Source organism: Podarcis erhardii (genome assembly GCF_964252035.2).
Source record: "Podarcis erhardii genome assembly, chromosome: 4".
Classification (NCBI taxonomy): Eukaryota; Metazoa; Chordata; class Lepidosauria; order Squamata; family Lacertidae; genus Podarcis; species Podarcis erhardii.
The window spans coordinates 27903073-27918225 of NC_138508.1; the positions used below are offsets into that span (position 1 = coordinate 27903073).

Below are 15153 nucleotides of genomic sequence, written 5' to 3' on the forward strand. Positions count from 1 at the left end.
AACATTCAGCTTCTTTGAATGTCCACAGGTTCTAGTGTTATATGGGAAGGGAGAAAAACGTTCCCCTATCCACTTTCTCCATGCCATGCATAATTTTATAAACTACTATCATGTGAAACAAAGCGAAACAAAAGAGGCCAGCTGAATTTTTAATGGAAAGGAGCTCCAAGCATAAAGAGCCAAAAGGGAGAAAGTACTGATATGAGAAATAGCTCAAGGGAGCAGAGGTTTAATAAGATTAGTGTTAGAAAAGGCTGAAATGAAATTTGAGGTGCAAGAAAGTGAGACAAATTCATGATGAATGGCTGATAGTCACTGTGGCTCTGCTACTTACCACAAGTATCATAGGAAGTATGCTGTGGAATACCAGTTCCTGTGGAGCATGTGTGGAGAGTTTTGTTGTTCTCAGAACCTGCTTAAGGGCTTCTCATGAGGATGCTGGATTAGACAAGGCTTTGGTCTGATTAGGGAGGGCTCTTCTTATTTTTTAGTTCAAGTAAAAGTTTACTAAGATCAGGGGCACCATCTGGAAGGGCCAAGCCCCCCCCCCATTTTAAGGAGCGAGCCAGCTCCCAAGTGTTCTGCAGCCTGCAGTGGGCCCTGCCGGTCTTTCCCAGATCTTCCCATGCCTTCCCACAGCCGTGGCGGGCCTTACCAGGCCTCCCCATGGCCATGGCAGGCCTCGTTGGCCCCATCTGGCCTACCTGTGGCCATAGCAAGCCTCACAGGGCCTTCCTGCAGCCACAGTGGGCTCCCTGTTACCACAACGGGCCCTGTCTGGCCTCCATGTGGTCACAGCGGCCCTCACAGCCTCCTCCGGCCAAGTGATATCACACATGCACACTGCCCTGCCCCAGGTTGTGCGGAACCCAGTGCCTGTGACTAAGGTTGTGATTGTAGAAGAGGGAAGTTTGTTCTCTTGAGACTGTTCCATGGTCTTGGTTGCATAACATGACAAATGTGACAAAATGCACATTTATTATCTACGGGGGCTTACTTCCTCTGGAGCTCATGTACTTAGTGTAATTAACTTGTCTGGCTAGTGAAGATGAATATATATGCCTGAAAAATCTCTCTTTCTACATGGTAGAGAGAATCTGATGAAGAAGGCTGAGCGCCAACACAGCCCTACAATAAGCAGGTGTCTCTGAATGATTCATTTGGTGTTGTGCCCACTTGCGATACAATAGGATAGAGACTTGGGGAATTTTGGCACTTCTTTTGGCTTCTTTTATGTGCAAAGCTTTCCGTCAGTTAAGATAAGATTAATATGTTGTGCTTTTTAGTTTCCTTCCCTCCTTATTGGACCAGTGTTCCAGAAAAAAACTCCTTAATGTGTCATGAACAACAATGCTTTGGGTGCACAGTGTCCAAAAACTACTTGTTATAAATCACAGTGGTTCCTTTCTTACATGGGACAGGGACATAACTGGTGCATTTGATTCATGGTTTAATAAAATCTAGCAAATAGCAATCAAATAATTTTGCTTGTCCTTTAAAAAATCAGAAAAAATACAAAACAGGCAATAGGCTGTTCATTTCACATTTCAAGTTATTAATAGCATGAGAAAATCTAAGATGAGCAAAGATTGCTATTCCAGAGCTATTTGTGTGTTTTGTTTTTTTCTTTCCCCCTTCTTTTAATATTACAAAACAATACTGAACTTAGAAGCAACTGTCTTCTATGCACTGTTTTCAAACTGCAACAAACTGGCTACTATCTTTAATTGAGTTTGAACTGTTGCCCATACAAAACAACCAGAAAAAAATCAGCAAATACTTGTTTTGCTACTTTGCCACTACCTGCAATTAAGCTGCTGTTAATAATTTGACATCTCCTCTAAATTTTGTCTTAAATGTATTTTTGAGAGACTACTTGCAAAGGGCTCCAGAGATTAAGAGGCTGGAGAAACACCACCATATTACAGTATGTAGTCTGCTTTATGTACATAATGCGTTCTGGATAGAATTGAGAAAAATAGTGGGCAGGATGGGTGGGGAAGGAAGCCAAGGCTGTAAACTGTTAAGCTCAGGAGGAATTGAAAGGGGGCAGAGCAAACCCATGAAAACAGAACAATGAAACCTGCTTGTCCCTAGTTTTGAAAAGGTTGTATCATTGGAATTAATGAGCATGGCTAAGCTAAGACCATTCATTTCAGGGGGCGTACTCTAAGTAAAACTTAGTTAAATACCCCCTATGCAGTCTAATGAGGAATCTGAGAGCCTTAGGGTGCCTTATTCTGAGACCTGCAAGAAAGACCCTAGTAACTGCTCCCTCATCATCTGATTTTCAGGCTGTGAGTGCCATTGCCTATGTAGTCAAAACAGGACAAGTCCCACACAAGAGGGAGGGAGATGTCAGCAGGCAGGGGGGAGCCTAAGGCTGAAAGAACTACAAAAGCAGCTTAGGGAACTAGAAAGCCTAAGGGTGGGGAACCCAAAAAATGAGGACTTGAGAGTACTCAGTCACTATTGCTTGTTATGGTGGGAGATGTAAAACTATGGAAAAGGGGAAAGGAGTGGAGTAGCTGGATTCCTGAACTGCACTAGTCCACACTGTAGCATTTTGTTGCAGGTCCCAGTTGTAAATAATAGATTTTGATGTTGCCATCTCTATCTCTTCAGTCAAGATAACAAACATAGGAACCTGCCATATCCATCTAGCTTAGCACTGTCTACACCATTGTTTCCCAAACTTGGGTCTCCAGTTGTTTTTGGACTACAATTCCCATCATCCCTGGCCACTGGTCCTGCTAGCTAGGGATAATGGGAGTTGTAGTCCAAAAACAGCTGGAGAACCAAGTTTGGGAAATACTGGTCTACACCTCCTGGTAGCAGCCCTGCCTGAAGATGTCAGGGATTGAACCTTCCACAAGTGGGTAGATGTTCTATCTCTGAGCTATCACCTTTCTGCTGAAGGCAGCTATGGGCTGGTGTACGCTATGTTTACACCTTACTAAATATTTTTGCCACTTGTGTACACTTAACTACACAAAAGCAGTTCTCGTGTGATTAAATGGCAGCTCTTTTTCATAGCCTCCAATTCTGCTTCTGAGTGGCCCAATAATATAACAAACCTTAATCACCAGTCCCAAGATTTTGCTACATTTTTAATGCATCCATGAAAGTGTTAGCAGGACTTGCAGCCTCATTATTTTGGAGTTTATGTGATTTGATTTGCTTTACCCAGTCAGTCTGAGAGAGTTGGAGCTGTTAATGCATAGATATATTTTTTGGCCTGTCTCTGTGTGAGATTCCTTTGCTCACTGCACACACACACACACAAAGAAAATGGCTGGGTGCATTTAAGGTTTATAGGATTGTGGAGGATCTACTGAAGATTAAAGAGGACAGGAAAGTCAAATGAACACTGTGTTAACTTTTGCTTGATAAAGGGATTTGTATAGCAGTCTGCTGCAAAAGATAAGACAAATGGGATAGCAGATGACCAGCTGAAAAATTTGAGAGTGATATTCATTGCTATATGTAAGAATTGAGAATATGATCTTGATTCACTTTCATTTTAGCTCTTTATAGTAAATTCAATTTATTTAGTATCAGAACGAATACAGCAAGAAAGCCACTGCCTCCGGCAAATAATTTCTCTCTAACAATTTTCCTTGTTAAAGCACTACATATAAAAAAGCTTTTATAGGTCAGTTGATATAAGGCTGCTCCTTCATTTTAGACCTTTATTATCCCATTGATTTGATGCTTAAGATGAAGTGAAAGGGAAATACCATCTTACTGAATATAGTATCTTTCATCCCAGTTGTTCCTCTAGTACAGGGATAGGGAATCTGTGGTCCTCCAGATTTCATTGTTCTCCAAACCTCATCAGCCCCAACCAGCATGGGCATTGCTAAGGGATGATGGAAAGTGAAAAACTCACTATCCTGCTCTGGTGCTTCTCAAACAATGAAAGGATCTTTTTGTTATCCACTGAGATTTCATGAGGCACAGCCTCCACTGGGGATGCAACCCATGCCAAACAGAAGACAGCCATTTGAGAATGAAGGTGGTGCTAGATACCAGTTTGATTGGAATGCTTAAGAACTCTGAACTAACCTATAATTAGGGCAACAGGCTTAATATATATAGTGGTACCTCTGGTTATGAACTGAATCTGTTCAGGAGGTCCGTTCGTAACCAGAAATGGTTCTTATCCTGAGGTGCGCTTTCGCTAATGGCACTGCATGCGTGCCTCTGGCAAGCGATTTCTGCTCACTTCCTGGGGCAAAGTTCGCTACCAGGAGCAGCTACTTCCAGGTTAGCGGAGCTTGTAACGCGAAGTGTGCATAACCAGAAGCATTCATAAACAGAGGTACCAGTGTGTGTGTGTGTGTGTGTGTGTGTGTGTGTGTGTGCATTCTTTTGAATTGCCTGTTTTTAACAGTCTAAGTAAATCCAAGATGGAGTAACCAAGTAAGAAATAAAAACCTTGAGCAGACTCTTTGGGTTGTAACTAAGTTTTACTTAGAGTAGTCCTGTTGGAGTCAATGAACTTACTCATTAATTTCTGTGTGTCTACTCTTAGTAGGACTAGCATTTGACACAACCCTTTCATTCTGCTTTTAGATTATCACAGCACACCACTCTTAGCCAGGTAGACAGATATGTAGCTTGCCCAATTCTAAGTTTTAGAACAAGTATTAGCCACAGTCCTCTCAAACATGTTGATTCCTGTGCCATAAATTCACAGCCCAGGGGCTGCTTTGCATGTTGTTCTCCTATTTCATCTAAGTACAGAGATGTCTGTAGCAGGGGAAATAGCTGGCAACATTTAATAACAGCAGGTAACTGGCAACAGAGGCAAAATATTCAGGACCTGGGACAGCTCCAGAGTACTGAAGGCTTCAGAGCTCTGAACCCTTAAGGCTGGTGATTTCCCAAGCTCAGCCTGACAACTGGGAATCAGAAGGATTTTAAAAGAGCAATGTTTTGGCTTAATGTTATGCATTCTAATGTCACTGAGTGGACCTGTAGATCTTCCCTGCCATCAAATGTTGGGACTTAAAACAGAACATAAGCCTAAAGTTTAATCCCCCTCATACAGTGCTGACAATTTGGAGGTGCCCCTCAATTTCCTAATGTGATTTCTTTACTCATCAGTTCATGGAGAATGGTTGGGAACTAATGCAGGAGAAAATTTTGGCACAGCACTGGTTACTCTCTGCCAGCCTAACCAACCTTACAGGTTGTTGTGCAAACAGCAGGGGTTGAGGGAGAATGTGCTGTCGGGAGCTCTTTGAAGGAAGTTTATGAAAATACAACAGTGCAATTGCAATCATACAATAAGTGCCACTACTAAAAATATTCCACTTTTAAAAACATTGCTTGGAATTGGCTGCAAGGGTCACCCAATAAATCTGCTAAAAATAAATCAAAACTCCATTCAGATTCGTTTCCCAAACTGTAAACCAGTCAGATTGAGTTAATATTGTTATGCCACGCTATTTAGAAATGAGCTCTCATGGGGGGCCACTAAGGGGCCCATCAGAAGATGGCTGACAATAACATCTCTCCGACCCACACAAGGTAATTTGGAGGCTGTGATGGGAGTAAATAGCCTCCCTACCCCCCCCCCCAGGATTGTGGGTGGGACTGCCCTTGCCTGATGTGCCCTATACCACCCCCGAATTTGTGGGGATGGGGGCACTAGGCACAATGCCCTCGTGTGGGATTTCGGCGCTCCTGGACGCCGTCTCTGATCTGCGCCACTAGCTGCAAGAACTTCAAAAGAAACAATTTGGATGAAGCGAATGCACATATTTCAAGGAAGAAGGGGGAGTAAAGACTGCTAACAGAAGAGATCTCTGATAAAACAAGAAGAGTTGAAGGAGCAAGTATAAATCACGAGAAGATACGCCAAGACTCAGTATGGCAAAGGGACTGACGGGGGAGGGGGAAAAAACCTTACTTTCTTTCTTATATGTGATTAAACAAGAACCCCCCCCCCCCCAAGCCAGAAATGTCGTTTTAAGGACTTAAGCTGTGGATTTAAGGCTGTGTGGAATGTATAAGGGCTTTGGAATGACGCAGTTAAAAGTGCCGTCGCCATATTGGGAAGTTCTGTCGGAGGACTTAAATCTGAGAGGAGAAATAGAGAAATAGAGCTGTTTTTATATTCTGGGTGAAACTGCTCAGTGGGACTTAAGAACGACAGTTCTGTAATTAATGATGGAAAGAGTGCTGTTATCTATGAAGGCGATGATATATGGAAATCATCTCGATTTGAGGATTGGAAGAACGGAAAAATTCACACAGGATTATTATTGGTGTTTATCGGCTTAAGGAGACTATCAGAAGAGATCATAAAGAAAAAAGAGAAAATATATGAACAAGAGGTGATGTGGAAACAGCAAGATAAGACTGGATAGAATTATGAACTTTGTTTGGACTGATTTGGACATTAACGCAGTAGCAAGAAGATGATCAGAATCCCCCTTCGGATCTTGAAATATGGGTCCCCTCAACAAAACTTAAAATTCGGCTTTGTAATTCGGAATTTATGTGATGTGATTTGATTTAATTTGATTGGCCGGTTAATAAAAATTATTAAAAAAAAGAAAAAAAAGAAATGAGCTCTCGTGAAAAATCAATTAAAATAATTCAAGGAAATTAAAGTGCTGACAAGTTAATAACAACTCTTCAGGTTGTTAAATAGGATTGGCATGGATTAGCATCAGGAGGTAGGCAAGAATTTTCCATTTTACCAACTGCAATGACAGCTTTGTGGATTGAACCACATCCAAGCATTCAGATATGGTCTATTACAACCGCCAGTGAGTGAGTGATGTTTAATCCCATAAGACATATTTCTGTTGAGGACTGTTACTTTCTTTATCATCATGTGAGCTCGGTCACAGATATTATAGATTGCATTTTATCTCGGCTTGTGTCTGTTTGAGCCCTCAGCAGTTATCCAGTTTATCCAACTTCCATTTGTTCTGCTTTAATCCATTTAACTCCATAGATATTTTTTTTGTATGGTGATTATTTAATATCCATCCTGGTGTGAAGAAAACATGTTTATAGAAGTTTGAGTTGCTTGTTATTAGATTTATTTCATTTCCCTTCTAAAATGATTAAGATCACTGGACTTCAGCTGGTGGGGGTTGCAGCCTGATCCAAGTTGGGTCGCAACAGGAGTGGTGCCACAGTGCAACTATATGATAAAAGATTAAGAAATGGGTCCCCAAATTCTTTTGTTTGTTGGTTTGTTAAAAGTGGGTCCTGGGTCCAAAAAGGTTGATTTAGAACAATAATATGCAGACATTTTGAATTCCAGCTTGTTCCTGTGATATAAAGCAAAAGCTAATACTGTACTGTAAATTTAGGAAGATCCTGACATTGCCAATGACTAGCTGGAAGCCCCTTGGTGGAAGAATGTGTGGCTGTTGCCAGGAAGAGAATATAATTGGATGGAGCACCAGAATAAATTACCTTTATTCTATATCCCTTCCAGCTCTATGATTTGATAATAATAATAATAATAATTTATTATTTGTACCCCGCCCATCTGGCTGGGTTTCCCCAGCCACTCTGGGCGGCTTCCAACAGAGATAAAAAATACACTAAAATGTCACATATTAAAAACTTCCCTGAACAGGGCTGCCTTCAGATGTCTTCTGAATGTCAGGTAGTCTTCTGAATGTCAGGTAGACATTTGACATGTCTGGGGACTAATTTGACATAAATCTGAGAGGACACCTCCCAAAGTGAAGTTCACTGCAACTCTAACCACCATAGACGTGGAACTACCCCATTCTAAGATGACATTCCATAATCCAGAACAGCTGCATCTGCCTTGTCCTTCAAACGCTTCCTTTAGAGACAGGGAGAAAAACACACATTTGCTTTGATTTCCATGTCCTCATGTTCTCCTGTCCTAGCTAGTGTAGTATGGTTACTAGGCTAGGACCTGAGAGATCAGGGTTCAGATTCCTAGCTGGCCATGAAGCTTACTGTGTGTGGCTGAGGGCCAGTCACTGTCTCTGACTGATCCATTGCTAATGGGAGTATAATGTACACTGCCCTGAGCTCCTGGGAAGAAGTGGGGGATATGGCTAAGAATAGGCAGATAAGTCCATGTCACTTTTACATGTGTGAACTACAAAGTCACATTTCTATATTAAACATATTTTCCCCATCCTAAAAAAATCTGCATAGAATTATTATTATAAAATCCTGCTCTATTCTGGAGCCCATCTAGAATCTCAATCTATTTTTTTATGTCTAGAGGAGTCCAGAAAATTAATCTACTTACACTGGATTGAGTTTGGCCAGAGCCACCCATAGTTAGTGACATCACATCTGAGAACCTGCTCTGTCTTCTGTAAGGTTTTAGCTTATCAAGTTAAAGAGTGGGGAACATGTGGCCCTACTGATGTTGCTGGACTCTAACTCCTATCATCCCAGACCATTGGCATGGCTGGATAGGGCTAATAGGGGCTGAAGGACCAACAAGTTCCCATTCCTGAAGTACCCAGAGCTGTACCACCCCCATAAATCATGAAGGGGACCCAAAGGTTCTTGAGATAAGTCAAGCTCTGATTCTCAAAAGGTGAAGTGAACTGCCTGAAGAATGGCAACTATATTCTACCTAAGAGACTTGATGGCTTATCTGTCATTTTGAGCACACATTTTGAGGAAGTGGGGTGGGGGGATGCAAGTCAATATTTCTGTTCACATTGCAGAATGAGCAATGTAAGGGCAGCCTGCCAGCATTTGACACAGCTGCTTCCAGGGATCAAAACTGCTCAATGTTGTTTTTGTCTAGGTCAGAAGAGAATGTAGTTAATTGACTTATGGCAAGGAACTTGTCATTCACAGGGCATCAGAACTATAGGCCTACAAAGTGAATGTGTATTAATTCTCTGCCAGTAGAAAATTATGGGAAAGCACCTGGCTTGATTTTATACAACTTGCCCCTCTCTATAATTTGCTTATGTGGAGGAGCATGTGAGGAATATTCAGCATTTAAGAGGTTTGGTCCTAAAGCCAGTTACTCTAGAACAGCATCTGCACAGCCAGTGAGGTTATGGTGGGCAAACCAGGAATAGGAACCAGTGTCACTTCACATATTGTTGGACTTCTCTCACCAGTTTCAGCCGGTATGGCCAATGAGTTGGCTTTGGAATCTGAGATTGGTGAATTTCCCCCCTGTTACTCTCCAAAGAGCTCTCTCTATCTGCACCCCCTCCCCATCCAGGCATTTTCTTTATGTGGCAAGCTTGGAGAAAAAGGTTTCATTTTCAGCAGACACATGGGTTGGAGCTTTTTCCAATCACCTGAGCACCCTGAAGACTTCAAAGAACCATGCTTCAGTTTCAGGCACTTTGGGAGTATCCCATTTCTGTTCAGACAAGCCCAAATCTGCCTGAAACATCCAAATCCAGTGTGTATGCCTAATAGAAAAAAATCATAGGGATATTGATGCTTGTATTCCTGTCTGGTGTAAGATGGGTATGTATTTATAGGTCACTTCACAGCATGGGATGTGTGATACCAAAGATACTTCTGAAAGAAAAAAATGACCTTTCCATGCTGGACTTCTTAGCTGAACTAGCAGACCATGAATGCTCATTATTGAATTGCTTATAATTGTTGGATCTTTGGCAAAATGCATGTCAAGCATCTACCCATAGAGACTCGGCCTTTGCTCACTACTAGCTTGAAACATCAGAAGTGAACGTTTAATCCGGGGCTCTGAACCCAGGGAAGAGAAATATAATATATTATAATAATAAATTATTATTTATACCTCGCCCACCTGGCTGAGTTTCCCCAGCCACTCTGGGCGGCTCCCAATCAAGTGTTAAAAACAATACAGCATTAAATATTAAAAACTTCCCTAAACTTGTGGCTCTCCAAATGTTGTCATCCTCTAGCCTCCATCACATACCTGCCAACTGCTGTGCTTTGAGTGGGATGTCCCAGAATTACAGAAGCTATCCTGGTCTCTGATTGGATCCCAATATGTTTTGTTTTGGCTCTCACGAGAACGCAACCCCAAAAGACTCACATCCTGATTTTCCTCTGCAGGGTATGCCATCAGCCCAGGCTAGCAGGACCAATGATCAGGGATGATGTGTGCTGTACATCTGGAGGGCAACAGGTCCCCATCACTGCTCTAAACCAACTCTTATTATGTGCATAAGTGATAAAGAATTTGATAGTACATACTTCTGAATTATGGTATTTTGAGATAGCAGCTAATAGCTTATGGATTGGTTAGTGTCAAACATCAGTGTAGGTAAACCTTAATTAGATTCCTTTCCTGGAAAGGCAGGCCAGAACTGTTGAATTTTGCTGCATCTTCCAGGAGTTTCCCATTTATTTCCCTTACAATTAGAAATAACTGATGTAAGTGTGCTTGTGCGCACACACATACACACATGAGTGGCTGGGGAAACCCAGCCAGATGGGCGGGGTATAAATTATTATTACTATTATTATTATTATTATTATTATTAACATCTCCCAACATTCTGTCCAGTGATGGCAGCAAGCTTTATAATGACTTCTGCCATGGGACTGTGGCACAATGTCTGCCACAACTCAAAGACCAGAAAACAGACAGTACTACAAAATGGTGCAGGTATGCCCTCCCTATCAATAGGGAAAAGATATCAACATCAACCACTCCCATGCTTAGTCAGAGAGAGAGGCTCTTTGGTCCTCTCCTGTGTTCACTACAGATGGGAGGTTGGTTGTCCAATCATGGCCACCAGTGAAATGTGGGCATGATTTAGTGGGTGGGTCCAATGCAGGAGAGGCTGAGCCAGTGCACCCAGGAACTGAGCAGGAAACACAAACGCTCTTGTTGAGTTTTCTGGATTTTTGAAGGGATGTTACTGAGATCTTTCACAGGCATCATAGCTTGTGAGCACACTACAGCCTACAGATGCCATGTTGGTGACACCCGAAGATGCCATCCATTGGCATTTATTAGCTTTTCTTCAGGTGAGCATGCTTAGAATTATAATGTTTTATTTTTATTTTATTTTGCTTCAGTAAAGTGAAGCTACAGTGCACCAGTTATCTTCCAGTGTGAGCCACTATGGTGTAGTGGTTAAGAGCGGTGGACTCGTAATCTGGTGAACCGGGTTCGCATCTCTGCTCCTCCACATGCAGCTGCTGGGTGACCTTGGGCTAGGCACACTTCTTTGCAGTCTCTCAGTCCCACTCACTTCACAGAGTGTTTGTTGTGGGGGAGGAAGGGAAAGGAGATTGTTGGCCGCTTTGAGACTGCTTAGGGTAGTGATAAAGCGGGACATCAAATCCAAACTCCTCCTCCTCCTTCTTCCACAGTGGCAAATTTTTGTGGACTGTGTGGGAAAGTTTTCCCCTCACTCTTTATGAATATTGCAAGGACATGCTGGTTTAATTTAAGACCTGAACAAAGTCTCTACAACCACAGTATCTTAGCGTACATAACATCTTCCCTGAACTTGGCAGGTAATTATTGGTATAACTAAATAGATAATTACATATTTCAAACTACAAGGCAACAGAGAGCTCATTTCTTTCTATGCAGCTAGCTAAGCAGTGCTCTTAAGACTCACTGTGTCTCACTGAAACTTGGCAATGGTCTGTTTTGTGTCATTTTAATTAGCTGTTGTTGTGTGAAATATGGGAACTGGGAAATGGTTATAAATCCTGAAATCCCAGATCACATAGTAGGTACATAGTTCAGTCATGCCTCGTTCCTAATATTAGTTCAAATGTTTCTGGCGTTGTATTAGAGGAAACTGATTATAATGAGAGAAAGAAACCAGAAGGGAAATAAAAAGCAGTGTGATCCAAAGGTTTACAATATAGATAAATGCTGTATGATAGAATGGTGGTCTTTGATGCATCTAATTTAAAGAATGCCTTTCCACCTGTCTGTTCTATTAGTGTTTTTAGAAAACTAGAAACTGTGTGTATGTGTCTCAGTGTTCAGAATTCTTTTTTTTTTTCATGTAAGTGATTTCAGTTTTTAAAAGGACATTTTTGTTATTCACCATGCCACCAAAAATTAATCTTCACCTTTGGTAATATAAACACTGCACAGATTCTTATTATTCCTGTTTTCCACCTACCAAGGCACCTCTGTTTTGCTTAAGGATGGAGGCAGGCCTGGATGACAGCTGCTTTTTATATTTACAGAAATGGGAAATCAGCCACTATATGCTTTTCCTTACCCAACAGGCCTTGGTGCAACCTGAAACCTGCATAGCACCCAACAAGGTTCATTGAGATCCAAGGGATTGTGGGAACATATGCTGTTGGGTGGCCACATAACCCATAAAAAAGTGACCACTTACACAAAACAAAGGCTTTTCCTGGGGTAGAGGGGGAATGGGAAAAGGCTCTCCTATAAGTTTGTTCTTAGTCCAAGTCACTCGTTAGCTTCTGTTCCTTGGACAAACTAGAGTGTGATGGAATGCTGGCTTTTAGAGAGAGCAGGGGAAAAACATAAGGACACAAGACAAGGCCTGCTGGATCACACCAAAGGCTCATTTCATCCAGCTCTCACAGTGGCCATCCAGGTGCCTCTGGGAAGTCTGGAAGCAGGATCTGTAATAATAATAAAAAAATTACTATTGTTGGGAGAGCTGTAGCATAACACTGTGCTTGAAATAACTTAGCAAGTCTGCCTTTCTTCTGGAGCAGCAATATTTCAGAGGACAAAGAGGAGTGAAATGCAGGAAGAGTAATGGAGCAGGTAGGTTGCCAGGTGAATTATTGGCAATGCAGGAAAGAAGCAGAGAAGAGGAATGGACACAGGCTGAGAAGCACAGGCCTGCTGTCTTGCTTATTTTGGACAGACATTATTTCCTACAGGGAGCATCTGTGCTATGAGAATCTTACAGAAGAGACAGAAAAGAACATGTTGGGACCTATGTTAAGTAGAGAACTTGTACCAAAGACTATTATTTTTATTATTTTATTTTATTTTTAAAAGAAACATTTCCTATACAATTTCTGGAGGTACCAGGAAACCAGAGCCAAACATGCAGTTGGTTTTTTAATGCACCAGAAGCTCTTCACTTTAAGTGTGCTAAATTCAATTTCAGTCTCTTTGGAAGCATCTTAATGCAGCAGTTTTAATACAGCTTTTAATGGTGAGATGAAACCACCCTAATTGCTCAGGCAGGGCAGAAATCTTTTTAAAACAACAGCAACTTGTTGTGTTTGTTAAAACACAAATTTTAATCAAATTAAAGTACAGGCAACTCCTCATTTATCTGGGTGTTACATTCCAAGGCACTGCACATTTAAGTGAAATTGCATTTATTGCGAACACCATTGAAAAAGCCTGCAAACACTCTCTAAACCGCTGGAAACCCTTAAAAGACCCTTTAAAAACCAAAAAGCCACCAAACTCCACCACAATAGCTCTCTCCAAACCTTCTTGCTCAAACTCCAACTCTCCATAGGCCTCAAAAGTTGGTGAAAAGGCTCATGGGATTGCTAGGCCCTATATTTTTGCCATTTTTGCACTCTTTTAGGGCTAGTTTTGCCCCTTTTATGTCACTTCTAGGTTTGTGGCGATGCACAGTTGCACATGCCTCAAATGCTTATAAATGTGGGGTTGCCTGTATGCAATACTCAGATTAGCCCTCATTGTCAAAAGCTAGCCCAGTCTTACATTTTTTGTGGGAAATCCTAAGATTTCAATGAGTTTCCAGGACTTTTTAGTGTAGCTCCTGTTACCATCCAGTGGGCCCCACAAATGCCAGGCTACTACATTGCCCAGTGGCCTGGCAACGATGCCCAACACAAGCTGGGGTATGTATTCCAAACTGGCACATGGGCTAGTGCATCCTACTGTATCATCTTAGATAAGAATCATTCATCTTTCTAGTCCACATTGGTTTTTTTGTTCATACAATTTTAAACATTTTTGCTTTTATCTGATTGGAGGCATAATATTCACAAAGAGCTAATTAATAACTGACTTTCTCTCATGAAACAAACCAGTTTATGTAGCTGAAATTTTTTGGGCACAAGGTGTTGGGCACAACTGTTAAAAAAATTAATTTGTCAACAGAATATAAAGTGTGGCCTTCACCTCTAGTCTCCAGAGTAAGCTAATACTCCTGTAAATTTGCTGCCTTGTTTGTATGTGCGGCTTACTTGAGAGTAAATTCTACTTAACTTAGTGAAACCTACTTCAGAGTAAGTATGCGAAAGTAGAAGACTGTGCTGCAGCTCATATATGTACAAATATGTACATAAATCTTGTAACAAATTACCAGTGTTTTTAATGATTTGCAATCATTACCGTGAATAAGCTAAGATTACCAGTAATTATTCAGGAAATAATAGGAAAACCTCTGTCCAAGTCAAATAAACAGGCCAGATTAAGATTCTGCACTCACATATAGGTGTAAATGTAGATTTAGTGGCATCAGTTACCGTATTTTTCGCTCTATAACACGCACCCGACCATAACATGCACGTAGTTTTTAGAAGAGGAAAATCCGTAGGCATGCCACCCGTAGGCATTCCCTCCATAACACGCACAGACATTTCCCCTTACTTTTTAGGAGGAAAAAAGTGAGTGTTATGATACAAAAAATACGGTAAATTATTCTTGATATTCACTTGCATAAATGAAATCTCAATCAGAGAGGTCTGTTTCTAATCAAGCTTAATAGTTCCCCAGTGAACCTTTATAATCTCTTAAACTCTACTCTGCTGTAGGGAATCAACTGCATTATCAAAATCACAAAAGTTCTCAGAATATGTTAATATAGTCCTATCTAATAGCTTCTTGCACTGTCTAAATAAAATACTTAAAAGATGACACTCCAACATTTCCCAATAAGAAATTGGGACATCCCACCCCCCACTGCCGCCGCTTGCTGACTCGAACCATCCCCCCCCCCACTATCCTGCCACCACCACTCACTCACCCACACATTCCTCCTAATACACTTTTTTGTTGCAAACAATCTTGTTCTTCACTCTTGTATAAGTTTCTGTGCGTAGGTTCCCCTAAAATTCCTACTTTTATACACATTATGGGTGGCTTGGAGAACTGCACTGCAAAATTTGGAGAAACATGACTCTCAAAGCATTCTATGGTTTCAGGAAGTACAATTTAGGTAGGTTTTCATTAAAATGTGTATTGAACCAAAATTCTCCCCCATCCCT

General features: G+C 41.3%; 1 protein-coding gene across 3 annotated transcripts in view; it reads left to right on the forward strand.

Annotated features, from left to right (window-relative positions):
• The window catches only part of MTUS2 (microtubule associated scaffold protein 2), a 305328-nt gene that overhangs the window by 68098 nt on the left and 222077 nt on the right, over positions 1-15153 (forward strand). The gene's annotated exons all lie outside the window — the stretch shown is intronic.